The sequence below is a fragment of the Protopterus annectens genome, chromosome 4.part0 (assembly GCF_019279795.1).
Source record: "Protopterus annectens isolate FY-2018-M chromosome 4.part0, PAN1.0, whole genome shotgun sequence".
NCBI lineage: Eukaryota > Metazoa > Chordata > Ceratodontiformes > Protopteridae > Protopterus > Protopterus annectens.
In genome coordinates, this window is record NC_056733.1 from 1,548,296,857 (window position 1) to 1,548,312,796 (window position 15,940).

Genomic DNA, 15,940 nt, shown 5'->3' on the forward strand with positions numbered 1-15,940 from the left:
ACCTGTTGTATATGTGTTTGACTTCTCTGCATAGCTAATCATCGGTGCGGTGGTTCAACAACCCGACTTGTCCACATGTGTACAGTTATGCGCACCATGGCGTGTGCAAACCTATATGGTTTGGACAGGTACATACCACATGTGGGATGTACACATTCTGCAGACACATTCACATGCAGCCATTTCTATATCTGTACCTGAGGTGGGTTGGTGACATGTGGGGTACATATTTGCACGTGTGGCACTGGCTAAGACAATACTTCTTACCACATTTCAGGTATGCCCATTGTGTGTAGGTGTGTAGCTGCACAGGGATGCTAGCTGGTTTGGGTGCACAGGCGTACATGGGTGGGACTTACATGCTACATTGGGGCTATTTTGTATTACATTTGCATGCATGGGTTCTGCTTCTGGATATTACACTTAGACATCGCGTCCTGTGTATCACGACAAACACGTGGCTGGGTGTGGGACATGTTGCTCTGCACATGTTTGCCTGTGTTTAGGGTTTCTTGGTTCCTTCCTGTTGTTATGTCGACACAGCTACCCGGCTGTGTACTCTCACTACTGCTTGTGACCATTATGGTTGACACCTTTTCCAATGCCCATAGTGGGACATGTTTTGTGGAAACATCGGATTTTGCAGGCCAACACATACCCACAGCAAGTGGTGTTGACAGATCTTCAGTTGTTTGCCATTATATACGCTTATTCTGGTAGCGTTAGGGTTCCTTATTCGGTTTCTGATGCCATGTATGTGTTTCATATACAAAATATATGTTTATGCTACTATTACAGGTGTATTGGTGAATCTTTTTGCACAGAAATCGAGGTCATTTGCCATGTTTCGTTTTTGCCGGGACACAACTGTCCATTGAGGGACTGTCCAGAGCAAAGTGGGACAGCTGGTAACCCTGGTGACCATGCCCATGTCGCTACTGGGGTTGCCACCTTTTCCGATGGCCAAGGTGGGACATTTTCGGGACTCACATCAGATTTTACAGGCCAACACATACCCACAGTCACTATATAGCATAAAACTTCACTTGTTTGCCTAAATGAAAGCTTATTGTTGTAGCAGTTTGGTTGCTTATTCTGTTTCTTGTGACATTTAGGTATTTTACTTACGGAAATAACCATTTCAGACAACCATTACATTACATACGGGATATCATTTTGTCCTACAATCTTAGCACATTTGCCGTTTTTAATATTTTTTATCGGGACACTGCCCCTCGCAAAGTGGGACAGGTGGTAACCTTAGTCGCTACTCCTATGTCGGTGCGGCGTGCTGACATGCTGCGGTACACCTTCTCTGGGTATGCCCACTGACGGTGCATTGAAGGACGAACACGGTGTTACGCGTATCCTTTGTTCCTTGGACGGGTACACTTGGGCTTTGTGGGTTGTGTTTGCTTCTCCATTTTGTTGGGACGGGTACTATGTTGCATACTCTACGTGCGTTTCATTCTGCACGGGCCCTGGCTGCTGCCATTACTATTATGGGTGGACCGTGGCAGTCAGCACATTAGGTTGCTCATCGCCTGCCGGCTTAGCCACGCCTCCGGACGCATCCTACTTGGGCTCGCTCACGTACACTACGCACGTGTCTGTGGTTGCGGTGCGCTCTCATTACTATGCATAAGGCGCTACTACGCCGACTGTTCACTGCACCGCCGGCGCAGGCCTTACACCGGCCCTGCGCCGAGCTTCATGAATCCCGGGGTAAGTGTGAGTGTGGTAACTATGAATTAGCTTTCTGTTTTATGCAAATGAGGGGATTGATACTGAATCACAGAATTCCTCTCAGTGTTAGCTTGTACCCAACCGTGTAGGTGCAGCAACACCATGGTATAAGTATAAGTGCTAAATGACCTCATAAGGGGGAATGTCATGCATGCTGTAAGCTTATTGGAGCTCTGTGGTCCATGTTTGCCCTTAGCTAAGCACAGCTAAGGAAGGGGGTGTGTCTGAGGCTGCCTAGCAGTGCTTACATTGCCTAAATGGATGTGTGCACCATGCACCGGGTTTAAAAGAAAAAAAAAAAACACACACACACACAGGAAATAACAGCTCTGTTCACATCTGAGCACTGGGTATGCACGGTGCTCCTTGGGGCTTAAACGAGAAGGTAATGGGAAGGGAAAACAATGGTAGGAAGGCAATCTAAGAGAACCAGCATAGCTGGCAGGTGAAATGTATCAGAATCAGCCAATTACACAGGCAGCTGCCCAGCCCAGCACACTACTATAAACTATGCAAACACCTTTCACTCTGTTTTTTCCCACAAACTCTACACCACTAGTGTACACAGACGGGGAAATTTTACCTGACAAAACTAATAAAATGTTAGGGGCTGCTGTTGCCCTCATGCGTCAATATGTGGAAGAGACTAAGGGTGGTGGGGATGTGAATGCTGATGAGCAACCCACAGTGAGGAGGAGGAGAAGAGTATACAGACCCAGGGTAACCTACCAGGGGCTACATGAGCTGGAGATAGTGGAGCACTATAGGGTGGACAGTGACATTCTACAAGAAACTGTTGAGCTGTGCTGGTCAAGCCTCACACACAGAACCAACAGAGGGGAACCAATCCCAATGGATACCTAGGTATGTGTAGACTTAGAATACTACCCTCATGTACCTTCCAAAGGCCATCTGGGGATATCATGGGGATCTCACAGGCATTAGCATCCAGGATACTCCACCAGTTCCTGGATGCCATGTCAGCACATGCCGGTGAGCACATATATTTCCTCAACACCTGTGAGGCATTGACCAGCAATATACATCTCTTCCACCAAGTAGCAGAATACCCTGAGGTAGTGGATATTATAGACTGCATGCACATACACATCAAAGCACCACCCTCCATCAACTTCCAGGTCATGTGCAATGCTCAGGGCATTATCTTGAATGTGTGTGTTGTGCTGGCAGCCCTGGAAACTATCACAACACCCACATCTGACATATGATACAGCTGTACCAGACATTTGCCAGTGGGGGAATCCCATATGGCCACCTAGTGGGGGATGCTGGTTACACACTGCAGCCGTGACTGATGACACCCATCAGAAATGCACACACACCCAAACAAGAACTCCATAATGAGGCACGCGCACAAACCAGAATCATAATAGAGCATGTGTTTGTCATGCTCAAGTCACGGTTCCGCTGCCTGGACATATCCAGTGGAGCCTTGTAGTACTCTCCAGCCACATGTACACAAATGTTCATTGTATGTGCCATGCTACACAATATGATCCTGCAGAAACAGCTGCAGCAGGAACAGCAGAGGGCAAGGCCACACAGCCCCCCACCATTGCCAAGGCCATCACAGACACAGAGGGACTCAGAGGAGGAACAACCTGAGCCTGCCCATGTATGCAGAAGGTGTGCCCCTTAGGCCCAGGCTTTGGCAAAGAAACAATGCATAGCACATACAATTACACGGTAGGGACCCAGGGATGGGGGGGGGGAGAAACTGGAACTTTCCTGGCAGCTTCGTCTGACTTCATTGTATTGGTGAGGTCGGAATGACAGTATGTCTATTAGCAGTTAAGGCACTTGATAGACACTACTAGATCAATATTGCTTATTATTCTCTTCATATATATATATATATATATATATATATATATACACACTTATATATTTTAATGTATATATTTTATATATATTTATATATATATATATATATATATATATATATATATATATATATATTATAAAATTCATCTTATAAAATTCATTTTAAATATATATATATATTGTTATCTATTATATATTTATGCAGTCACATAGTAAGGTTTTATATACAGGTATTTATTCTATGAATTCATCTTAGAAATCCATTTTAATGCTATGGTAGGGCTTGTTATGTCATATAGGACTGCTATTTATTTATTTATTGCTATTAAAATCTGTTTAGAAATTGGACATGATGCTGTATGAGAAAGTGCAATTATTTGTTATATGAATCATTATGGTCCCTTTATGTAACTATTTAAATATTGACATATACTATGACTGTTTTTTTATGTGCTGCCACTTTAAAATTTTGGTTTCCTGTGTAGCAGAAGGAAATGAAGTCACTATTAATTTGTATTTTAAATGTAGTTGTGCTGACAATACACTGTTTCTGATGAAGTTTCTTTTAAAGTTAATTTGAGACAAAAGTGCTTATTTGTTGTAAAATAAAGTTTTGGTGTTCCTGAAGGAGAATGAGTTTGTGTGGTACCTTGTTCAGCAGTTTCTCCATTTTAAAGAATTTGTTTATTGTTTTATGGGTTGTTTTGCACGGTAGGGACCCAAGAAATGACACCACTCTCTGATTCACAAATACAGTAAAAGGGAAGCCAAACATGACACTACCAGTGCTTTACCATGCATAGGGAGTGTACTATGTGCATCTGATATAGTCAGCCCTCCAGCACCATCCCCAATACTGGCACAGTCACAAGGAAGTTATTCTTCCTATCAGTTGCTGAATGGAGTAGTATGTTCTGCTAGTTGTATATTTGGTATGGATGTGAGCATGCAAGGGAATCGGGTGGCTGAATATGATGGCAGCAGATAGTGGACACCTATAAGGGCAGCATGAAATCCATAACAAATACTGGTGTCAATAAAGTAGGCAGTACTAGACAAGGTGACAAATACCACTGCAGTACATGGGGTGGCCTAAATGTATGTCCATAAAACACACACATGCATGTCAGTGAGGCTCACATACCCAACACCAGCTTCTGCCAGCAGGACAGGTGTAGATGACCATAAAGAAAGGCTGTGCTAAGGCCTCCAGTGGATAGCAATGGTGAACAAACCCCTCCAGACCCTTACAGGCAGACTACAACAGGCCTGGCAGTTGTATGTTAGTTATGAAGGGTAAGAAATCTGAAACTGAAATGTAGGTCAATAAAACCTAAGATCTCTACTCTATTGATATGCCTCTAGTCTGCATGACAGGTCAGAATGCAAAATGAAATGGGTGCCAAAAGAGTACCTGAAATATCAGTACAGTCATAGCAAATGTTTAATGTTGTCAGGTGCCCCCTACCCACAATCCTATGTAGAAATGCAGTAACATGTACATGTGGGTTTAACAACAGTGGAGCACAGATTACCTGAGATGGCCCAATTTACAGGACAGATTGTTGCATGTGTACAATATGCAGGGGTCAGTGAGTTAGGCTGTTGTGTGCTCAATATTGTCTGGAAGTGGTCAGCATGTAGGCATGGAGGCTTGTGTCTCATTGGCCTGTGGCCAATACTGTTGTGACAGGGCCATGCTCTGACAGGTCTATATTACGTAGTCTAAGTATGACTAAAAAAAAGAACGTACCTGAGGGTTGTAAGTAGGGTGGCAAGCCCCCCTGCATCCCCCACATGGGCAGTTGCAGCCCCATCAACCCCGCTCTTTAAATATACCAACTCTGAGGTCGCACTACAGTGCAGTAAAGGGAATTTTCCCTTTACTGCACTGTAGCATGACCGCGGAGTTGGTATATATATAGAGCAGGGGGTGCAAGGGGGTTAGCCCCCGTGCATACAACCTTTTATTTTGTTTTCCCTTTTTTATTTTTTACACATAGTTGAAGTTCTGTAACTTCGGGCATATGTTTTCGTACATATGGTAGTCAAAGTTACGAAACTTTGACTATGTGATATAGACTCATTCTGATAACTGCAATGCCAACCACAATGCATCTCAGCAATAGCCATGTCAGCAGTTGTTCATACTCACTGTCCAGATGCCAATATCTGTCACCGTTTGAAAGATGGACATGCCATGAATGTGGGCCCAGACCTACACACAGTACACAGGTGGAAGTACCCTAGACATAGTACACAAAATGTAACTGTCAACTGCACACACCTTTGGAATTGTACATACAGGTTAGCAGCACATTAGTTGTCTGTGTAGTATGAAATACTGGTGTAGTTAGGCCACTCAGTGGCAGACCACAAAAGGCACAGTTATGAAGTAATGAGAGACTGTCGATGTCCCTGCACAAGGCAGCATAACGGGAATGTCCCAGGCATATCTGTGAATCAGCTGCAAGAAGCTTCCATATCACACATGCACTCCATCTCACCCCACCATCAGCCACAGGTTTATCACAGGTCATATCCCTGCTGTTGGGAATGAGTACAGTATGACCCCCACTTATGTATGGGAATATCCACAGAATGCAGCATGTTGAAGAGGTGTCCCATGCAGGTGTGTCCCTAGCTGTAAGCAGAACCCTGCCAGAATCCAGACTAATGGATTAATATGGACAGGAACTATTGCCATTAACACCCTGTACACTTACCCTGTCACCCAAGGTGAATCCAGTGGCTCACAGCCTGGGAATGTAGGAGTGACAGAATGCACTGGCCTGCTACAGATGGCCTGCATCACTACCAAGTACCCTACAGTCTTCTGTCAAAAGCCTGTGCCTCACCCGTAATGCCAATGTATGTTATTTCATTGGGTCCCAACTAACAACATAACACAGTCAACAGAACACAAATGCAAGGCCATGTTGTCAAATCCCAGTAGCATGCCCACCATGTCCTAATGCATTAACTGTGGACCAACCCCTACATACCGCTGGGATGAAGGGACAACTATAGGGATACTTTTCAGATATCACTCACATAATGTTAGGAAGAGGATAGAATAACAGAGTGTGGGGGGGTGTAGAAGCATGGGCGTCATGGAGTGTGTGAAGTCTGAAACTCTGTGTGCCCATATTACCCCTGCCTGCAAACTCAGTAATGGGTGGCTACAAACCTGCTTGTAAACCACAATGTGAAGGGGAACTGACCAGCTATATGAGCCCTACCTCTGGGTAACCTGGGTGAATCTGTACAGCTGAGAGGTATGGCCACAGCAGGATATGACCATTCTGTTACATTGATATATGTACAAGCAAGGGACCCTCCGCCACCACAGTACCAAGGTGCTGGACCATTTACACAGACCTATCAGCTAGTGTCTGCAGCTACCCCTCCAGAATGGCATGAGTGTGCAAGAATATGTAGGCTGCAGATCACAATACTGGACACAGATTCATTCATCTTGTATTTACCAGGAAATAACTGTGAGCAAATAAGTATATATATCAGTAGTTTATGACATAATAAACAACAGTGTAAAACTAACTTGCTAACACCAATCAACCAGCACAGACACAATAGTTACAGTATCCCAGAATCTGTCACCCCTTGTGACTCAGTATTGTCAACCTATCTACAGATATCCTGCAGAAACAGGTTGCTAGCTATAGGTGTGGAACACCACATCTTGGACTGGAGTACAACTTACCTGGAATAGATTCACACACTCAATACAAACGGTCAAATCGGGCATGTCCTACACTTAGAGAAATAAAGCCCATGTCTGACAACACAGTGAACTATACATATCTGTCAGTCACAGATGTTTGTGCACACACACCACCTTGTACACCATTCATGCTTTGCACACACATTGGATAGGAATACTCACACATATCCAAGGGCAACACACTATAATATGTCAAACATACACATACACACAGATGTGGGGAAGAGAGAGAAAGACAGTGACAGAGAGATTTCAATCATGAGGCCTGTCCCACCCACCACACATCCAATTGGCCAATATCACATGATGTGCTGATTTTAATTGGTGTAGACATTGTTTTTGGTAGCCCTCAGCCCTATAGTGTCTGTGGTGCTTGTGATAACTGTGTAACACTATAGTACAAATCAGTATTCATCTAGCATTTGTATACCCAATCCTGTCAATTGCAAATGTGTGTGTGACTGAGTGTATGTGTGTGTGTTTCAAGAGGAATGGTTTCTGGCCCATTCACGTGCACTGCACTTCCCATTGTGCATGTTAGTACTCCTGCTGATGTCAGTCATATTGAAATAACCCTCTGGCCAAATCTCAACCCTGTAAGCTGTGTGGTGCTTGTGATACATGTGTAATATTGTAGTATAGAAAAATAGATAGGTAGGAGTTCTAATCCCAAACATGGTAACTGTGAAACTGTGTGTGTTTGTGTGTGTGTGTGTGTGTGTGTGTGTGTGTGTGTGTGTGTGTGTGTGTGTGTGTGTGTGCATGCATGTGTGTGTGTGTGTGTGTGTGTGTGTGTGTGTCTGTGTGTGTGTGTGTGTGTGTGTGTGTGTGTGTGTGTGTGTGTGTGTGTGTGTGTGCGTGTGTGTGCGTGTGTGTGTGTGTGTGTGTGAAGATGAATGATGTTAAGGCCATTCACAGTCACTACAATTCCCATTGCCCTATTTTAGCAAGCCTGCAGATGTCAGTCACCTTGAAATAACCCTTTGGAGAAGTGCCAACCCTATAAGCTTTGTGGTGCTTGTAATAACTGTGTAATGCTATAGCATAGCATACTAGCTAGGTAGGAGTTCAAATCCCAGACATGGCAGCAGTAAATCTCTGTGTGTGTTTGTGTGTGAAGAGATGAATGATTTTGAGGCCATTCACAGTCACTACAACTCCCATTGCCCTACTATAGCAATCCTGCTGATGTCAGTCACCTTAAAATAACTCTTTGGACAAATGCAATCCCCATAAGCTTCATGGCACTTGCGATAATTGCATAATTCTATAGTGTAGCATGCTAGTTAGGTAGGAGTTAGAATCCCCGAGGTGGCAACTGTGAAACTCTGTGTGTGGAGATGAATGAGTTTGAGGCCATTCACGGTCACTACACCTCCTATTGCCCTACTTTAGCAAGCCTGCTGATGTCAATCACCTTGAACTATCCCTTTGGACAAGTGCCAGCCCCATAAGCTACATGGTGCTTGCGATGACTGCATGATGTTAAGGCATAATACTAGTTAGGTAGGAGTTCTAATCCTTGAGATGGCAACTGTGAAACTGTGTGTGTTTGTGTGAGAGAGTGTGTGTGTCTTTGATACCTAATTGCATGGACATTCACACTTACTACTCTCCCCTTACCCCTCCTTTAGCACTGCTGCTGATGTTAGCCACCTTCAAAGATACCTGCAGAGAACTCTCCAACATAAAAGCTCTGTGATGCTTATGATAACTGTGTAATTCTATAGTGTAGCATACTAGTTAGGTAGGAGTTCTAATTCCAGACATGGCAACTGTGAAGCTTTGTTTGTGTGAGAGAGAGTGTGTGTGTATTTGATACCTGGTTTTATGGACATTCACACTTACTACTCTCCCCTTACCCCTCCTTTAGCACTGCTGCTGATGTTAGTCACCTTCAAAGATACCTGAGGAGAGCTCTCCAACATATAAGCTCCGTGGCACTTGTGATAACTGTGTAATACTAGAGTGTAGCATACTAGTTAGGTAGGAATTTTAATCCCAGACATGGCAACTGTGAAACTGTGTGTGTTTGTGTGAGAGAATGTGTGTCTTTAATGATATTTAATTTTATGGACATTCACACTTACTACTCTCTCCTTACCCCTCCTTTAGCACGGCTACTGATGTTAGTCACCTTCAGAGATACCTGTGGAGAACTCTCCAACATGTAATCTTCATTGGGCATGCCATAAATGCAGAGCAATATAGTAGCAGTAACTGCATCAGTATGGGTTTGAATTTCATCTTTGGCAAGTGCTTGTTTGAGTACATATGTATGTCTGTACCTCAACGATTTTGGCCCCATTTACAGTCAGTACACATCTCAGAGCCTGACTTTGGCAGTCCTGCAGATATCATCCACCTTACAAGTACCTGTTGCCAACCCTTAACCATGTCAGGTCAGTGGTGCATGTGGTAAATGTGTAGCATAATGGTCTGTAAAGATTGTTAGACAGAGGTTTGAACCTCAACCTTAGCAAATGTAAATGTGTCTAGGGCAAAATTATTTTTGGGATCTTTCACCCACTACATCACCCAATGACAGTATTTACAAGGGCAGGTGATGTTCCTCACCTTAGAAGTACCTTGGGATAACATCCATCCTATAGGCTCCCTGGCACATGTGATAAATATGGTGCATTATAGTAGCAATACATAACTAGGTAGGGGGTTGAATCTCAGTACTGGCAATTGTGTGTGTGTTTGTGTGTCTGTCATCAGTATCCTGTGTGGAGGTTGATGTTATTGTGTATTAACAGGATCCATTGGGGGTTGGGATTTGCTAAATTATTATGTTGAGGACCTAGTATATGTCACAATGTCCACCTTACAAGGACAACAGATGTCAAACACCAGAGAGGTTGGTGTAGACACTTCATAGCCCTACATGTGACATTATGGATTGGTGAACAATATAGGCAACCCTTCTATTACTCAGAGAACATTCTCCACCTATGTCTCACACACAAACACACTTGGCTAGGCAACAACCACTGTATCGGTAGTTCCCTTCATATTGCCTCACAGATAGTAACCACTGTGTCATTGCAGTGGACTACATGCCTGTTGACCACAACAGCGCCACTAACATCAGAAAGCACTTTGATGTGTTACATCTCCTGACTGAGTGTTATCCAGCAAGTAAAAGGACATAGCACCCTGTTCCATCCCCACAGTAGGCAAATAAATGCTTACAGTGGCCCTTTTGCTATGTTCCCCACTGGACACCTGCAACAACTGTAGAATCTGCAAATGTAACCCACAAAGGGAATACCATGCCTTATACACATGCCCGGTATGGACAGATGCCACTAACCCCACAGAATACCTGTATCATGCTGTCAATGTAGGTGCAAGCATGACCTCAGTTACTTAGCCAGGTTTCACCAAATGAGGTCAGAAATGTTACATCAGAAGATAACAATCTGTCCACATAACATGCCCCAGAGACCTCAAGTACACTTCCACACATTAAAGAACATGTGCGTGGGACATGTGCACAACCCCAACACTGTCCATGTTAGGGAATAGAGATCACATGCATAGGAAGCAGGGCACATTACTGGCCAACCACAATAATAACCAAGATGAGTGGATGGTGAATACAATACCCACTGCTGGGGACCACTGCAGGGACTACACCCCTGAGCGACACTGGAGACTATTGTTATGTGGCCTGATGCCAAGGTATTCCTTTTGCCTAGCCTTGTACAGCCTACAGGCCCATTTACCTACTACACACCTGTGAAGCAATGAGCCTATGCATCTCAGCACTGGCAAATCTGTGTGTGTGTGTGTGTGTGTGTGTGTGTGTGTGTGTGTGTGTGTGTGTGTGTGTGTGTGTGTGTGTGTGTGTGTGTGTAGATGAATGATTTTGAAGCCATTCACATTCACTACACCTCCTATTGCCCTACTTTAGCACACCTGCTGATGTCATTCATCTTAAAATAACCCTTTGGCCATATTTCAGGCCTATAAGCTCTGTGGCACTTGTGATAACTGCGTAATACTGTAGTACAGCAAGCTAATTAGGTAGGAGTTCTAATCCTGACCTTAACAACTGTGATAATGTGTGTTTTTCTCTCTAAGAATGTGTGTGTGTGTGTGTGTGTGTGTGTGTGTGTGTGTGTGTGTGTGTGTGTGTGTGTGTGTGTGTGTGTCTTCATTAATACCTGATTTTGTGGACATTCACACTTTCTACACTTCACTTATCCCTCCTTTAGCACTGTTGCTGATGTCACTCACCTTCAGAGATACCTTTGGACAGCTTTTCAACATGTAAGCTCCATGGCACATGCAATAACTGCATAACACTGTAATAGTAATACATAGTCAGGTAGGGGTTTGAAACTCAGTACTGGTAAGTATGTTTGTGTGTGTGTCTTCAGTATCCTGAGTGGGTGTTGGTATGATTTTGTAATAATAGGATCCATTGTAGTGTAGGTTTTGCTAGATCATAATATTGAGGAACTATATGTCTGAATGTCCACATTACAAGGCCAACAGTTTTCAAACACTGTAAAGGTTGTTTTAGACAATCCTCAGCCATAAATGTGTACAGCCATGTGCAATTACTATGTGACAGTATGGATTAGTAAACAATATCGGCAACCATTATAATATCCAGATACCATTCTCCACTCATGGATCATACACAAACAGGCTTGGATCTTACTCCTTTCTTACTTTGTCTCTGTCTCTCTCTGTCTCTGTTACACTCTCTCCCTCTCTGGTGGATGTAGAAAAGTACATCTGTTTTGCATAGGCAGCAGCTTGAGTTTTGTAAATAATGCTCATGATCAGCTAATGGCCTGTGCAGAAATTGCAGTCCCCCACTTGCTAATTGCATGTGGAACAGCAGTGGTATCATTCCTATAGCCAATTGCATGGAAACACACTCCTATAACTAAGCACTTCTTGTGGGTGTTGGCCCTTTTCCTTCACTGTGAGCAGGACTTCATGTGGGTGTCTGACAAACAGCATAACAGAGGGTAGTTGGAAATACCTCTTACAACATACACTGTGGAGACAGGCCAACAAACAGGAGGTGGACATTCCAGACATGGGGACAGAATGTAAGTATTGCTATTCTACATTTTAAGTAATGTTGGTTTAGCAGGGTTTGTGTGGATATGGCTGTTCTACATGATTTAAAGTCTGGCATGACAGTGTTATGTGTTTGAGGAAACTATCACCTGTAGGGCTATCTGCAGGCTGGCCAGAGTTTGGTGTCTTAGATGTGGTGTATTACTCACACATTTCCTATCTTTAGAAATGCAGTAGCATACTCTAATGATTACAGTCAGTACATGGTGACATCCATGTGAGTTACTGACTTCATATCCCTCAGAAGAGATATGTCACAATAAACCCTGTTACACCAGGAATTTTCTCAGTTTATCACAGGAATATGTTAATATTGGCCCTGTGTTTGTGCCTCTGTTCCCCCAAGTTTGTCACCCTTTGTCCATATGTCATGCAGTAAGAGGTGTATATGTACAGTATATCATTATTTACTGACATCATACCTGATAAGCCAGTGAGATAGACTGCTAGACATGTTATGTATAGTAGGCCTTTTATTTGAGGACAACACCTGGACATTCTGTTGTAGTCTGTACAGTAGTGAGGTCTGTGTACTTATGGAGATTGTGGACAGTGGGTCAGTATTGTGTAGCAGTGTATTGTGAATATGTTACTTGGCCTGTGTACAGACTATAGTAGATGTCAGTGTTCTCAGTCCTGTTGTATCTGACGTTGTATTCTGCTCCAGTTTCTGGTACCCTATCAGTGTATATGTTTGTAGGGCCAGACTGAGACATGTCCCATACCACAGTCAGGCATCAGGCTACACTGTGTTTTGAGCCAGAATATGCCGGGTTAGTGTGTGAGTGACAAATATGAGGATGTTTTTTTTCACACAGTCCATATACTGTACTATTAATTAGGCTTACCATAATGTGACTGTGACTGTGTTGAGATTGGTGGTGGGTATGCACTTTCACACTGTTGTCTGTTACTCCATGCTGTTACATGTCTGTAGTGCCTGCTATATTTGCAAGTACATGTGCATTCCCACATAGGAATCTTGGGTCAGTACTGTGGCAGTCTCCCTGTAGTTTACACAGTGCTTTGTGACATGCCTAGCAGCTCAGTGTATTTACCTAGTGTGATGTTTTGTCCAGATATTTGTCAGATGTACTGCTTCTTGGCCACCATATGTGCTGTGTATTTCTGAAAAAGCAGTGGGATGCTGTGAGGTTGTATGTTACTAGCTAGTGGGAAGTATGTGGGCTTGGGACTTCTGCTCCTCTGGTTAATATGTGTTAGGACATACAGGAGGGTGTGAATGCATCAACTGTGTGAGCTTATCTATTCCAGTATTTGTGTGATATCCCCATTTTCATGGCTGTAAACATTCCCTTTGTCAGGCTTGGTCCACAAGTCTTGCACTAAGGAGTTCTATGTATACCTCTGGACTGACCAGATTGTGTCAGACTGTCCATTGCACTAAGTAGTTCTGTGTATACCTCCAGACTGACCAGAATGTGTCAGACTGTCCACGTGTATTGGTCATATTTTGGCTGTATTCCACAGGATCATTATTGTGATTTGTGTGGTACTTCACTATGATGATCTTATGATGTCTGTCAGTAACAGATGGCGTACATGTCAGTATCAGACATGACATCCTGCACAACATGTCTGTTGACACAACCCCTGTTAGTGTAGCAACATTCTACATTTATACCTGCAATATTTACATTACAATCCCTTAGGTTCATAGGTTCATACGTTGGTACTAGGCTATCAGCCCTAGGGCATATAGAAGCCTAGCCATAACAATTCCCTGGCTATTTCTTCCCACACTATTTACTTCCCTGGACCCCTGCCTAGCAGGGTGACTGATGTGATCTCCGGGGTGAATTTCCTTTCTCCCATCCAATCGTCAGGGTTCCTTTTGAAGAGGGGCAAAGAGGCACTCTGCTTGACATGTATGGGCAATATATTTCAGAGTCTGGGGAGTCTCTGGTCAGGAACCTATCCCACTCTTTCTCACTCCTTGCACTAAGAGGTTGTGACTTATGGTGCTGAGGTATGATTCCACTACGTTATGGGCATATGTTTATATATATATATATATATATATATATATATATATATATATATATATATATATATATATATATATATATATATATATATTGTTATATATATTGCTATTGCTGCTGTGTAATTTCTGCTTACAAATATATATTAATCCAATACACTGACACTCTCACTCCAACTGCCATTAGTTGCCTGCCACTCAGCCCTGTGAACTACTGGCCAAAAGAACTGCTATGCAATTTATGCTTATAGATATGCATTAATCCAATACACTGACACTCTCACTCCAACTGCCATTAGCTGCCTACTGCTCAGCCCTGTAAACTACTGGCCAAATGAACTGCTGTGTAATTTCTGCTTACAGATATACATTAATCCAATACACTGACACTCTCACTCCAACTGCCATTAGCTGCCTGCCACTCCACCCTGTGAACTACTGGCCAAAAGAACTGCTGTGTAATTTCTGCTTACAAATATAGTATGTATATTGACCCTCTTACTTTGTAGCAATTACTGGTCCCTGTCCTTGTACCAGTTTGTAACTCAGTGGTGAGCACACCAAGCCAGTACACTAGCTGATAGCCCCCCCACCACCACCCATAGTCCACCCTCCCCTGCTAACCTGAACCTAGTCAGACCTAGGTTCCCCTGCTTCTAAGGACGACATTTTTAACAAAGCAGTACTGCATACATAAGCTAGACAATTCCAACTTATTCCCAATCACACAACTCAGCAGTACATTTATACTTTTTCTCACATCCTAAGTATGGTTGTACTTTGAATGCACTCCCAAGCAGCACGCATACATCCTTAAGGCAGTATACTATTGCCCACTTTCTAACAACTGAACTTACCCACAAAACTGATTGTTTTTTTGTAAGATTGCCAAGTCTTGTCGGGAGGTATCTGCCCACTCCGTTCACCCTCGCTAAGCTTAGGCTTACTCCACTCCCCTACCCTACCCCCATTCCCTCCCTCCCCCACATCACTCAAACTTATGCTTCTGTAGCCCAACCCACTTTTCTTCCAGCTAGTCACCCAGCATACCTAGGCGTCCTTATTTATTCAATTACTTCCACCCTCCCTACCTATACTATCATACTATCTCCACCTATCCACACACTCTTTCTACATACTACCATACTTACCTACTCCAAAATACCACCAACCGCACACATTACACCCTCTACTCCTTAATTATCACTACCAACCATCAACATATCACAATGCCACTTTACCACACTAGACCACATATTAATCCAGAGTCTTCTTGTAAAACTCACTGTCTGAACAATTTACTCAAATACATAATAACCTACACTTCATAACTTCCTCATTACTATGTATCCTGTATACCCTCACTTCATGCCCAACTAGACTACCACCACCTAATCCCCCCTCTTTGCCAAACCTCAGCAGTAACCCTCTCACATAATAAGATTCACTACTCCATAACTCCCACCAGTTTTGACATTACCCTCATAGAT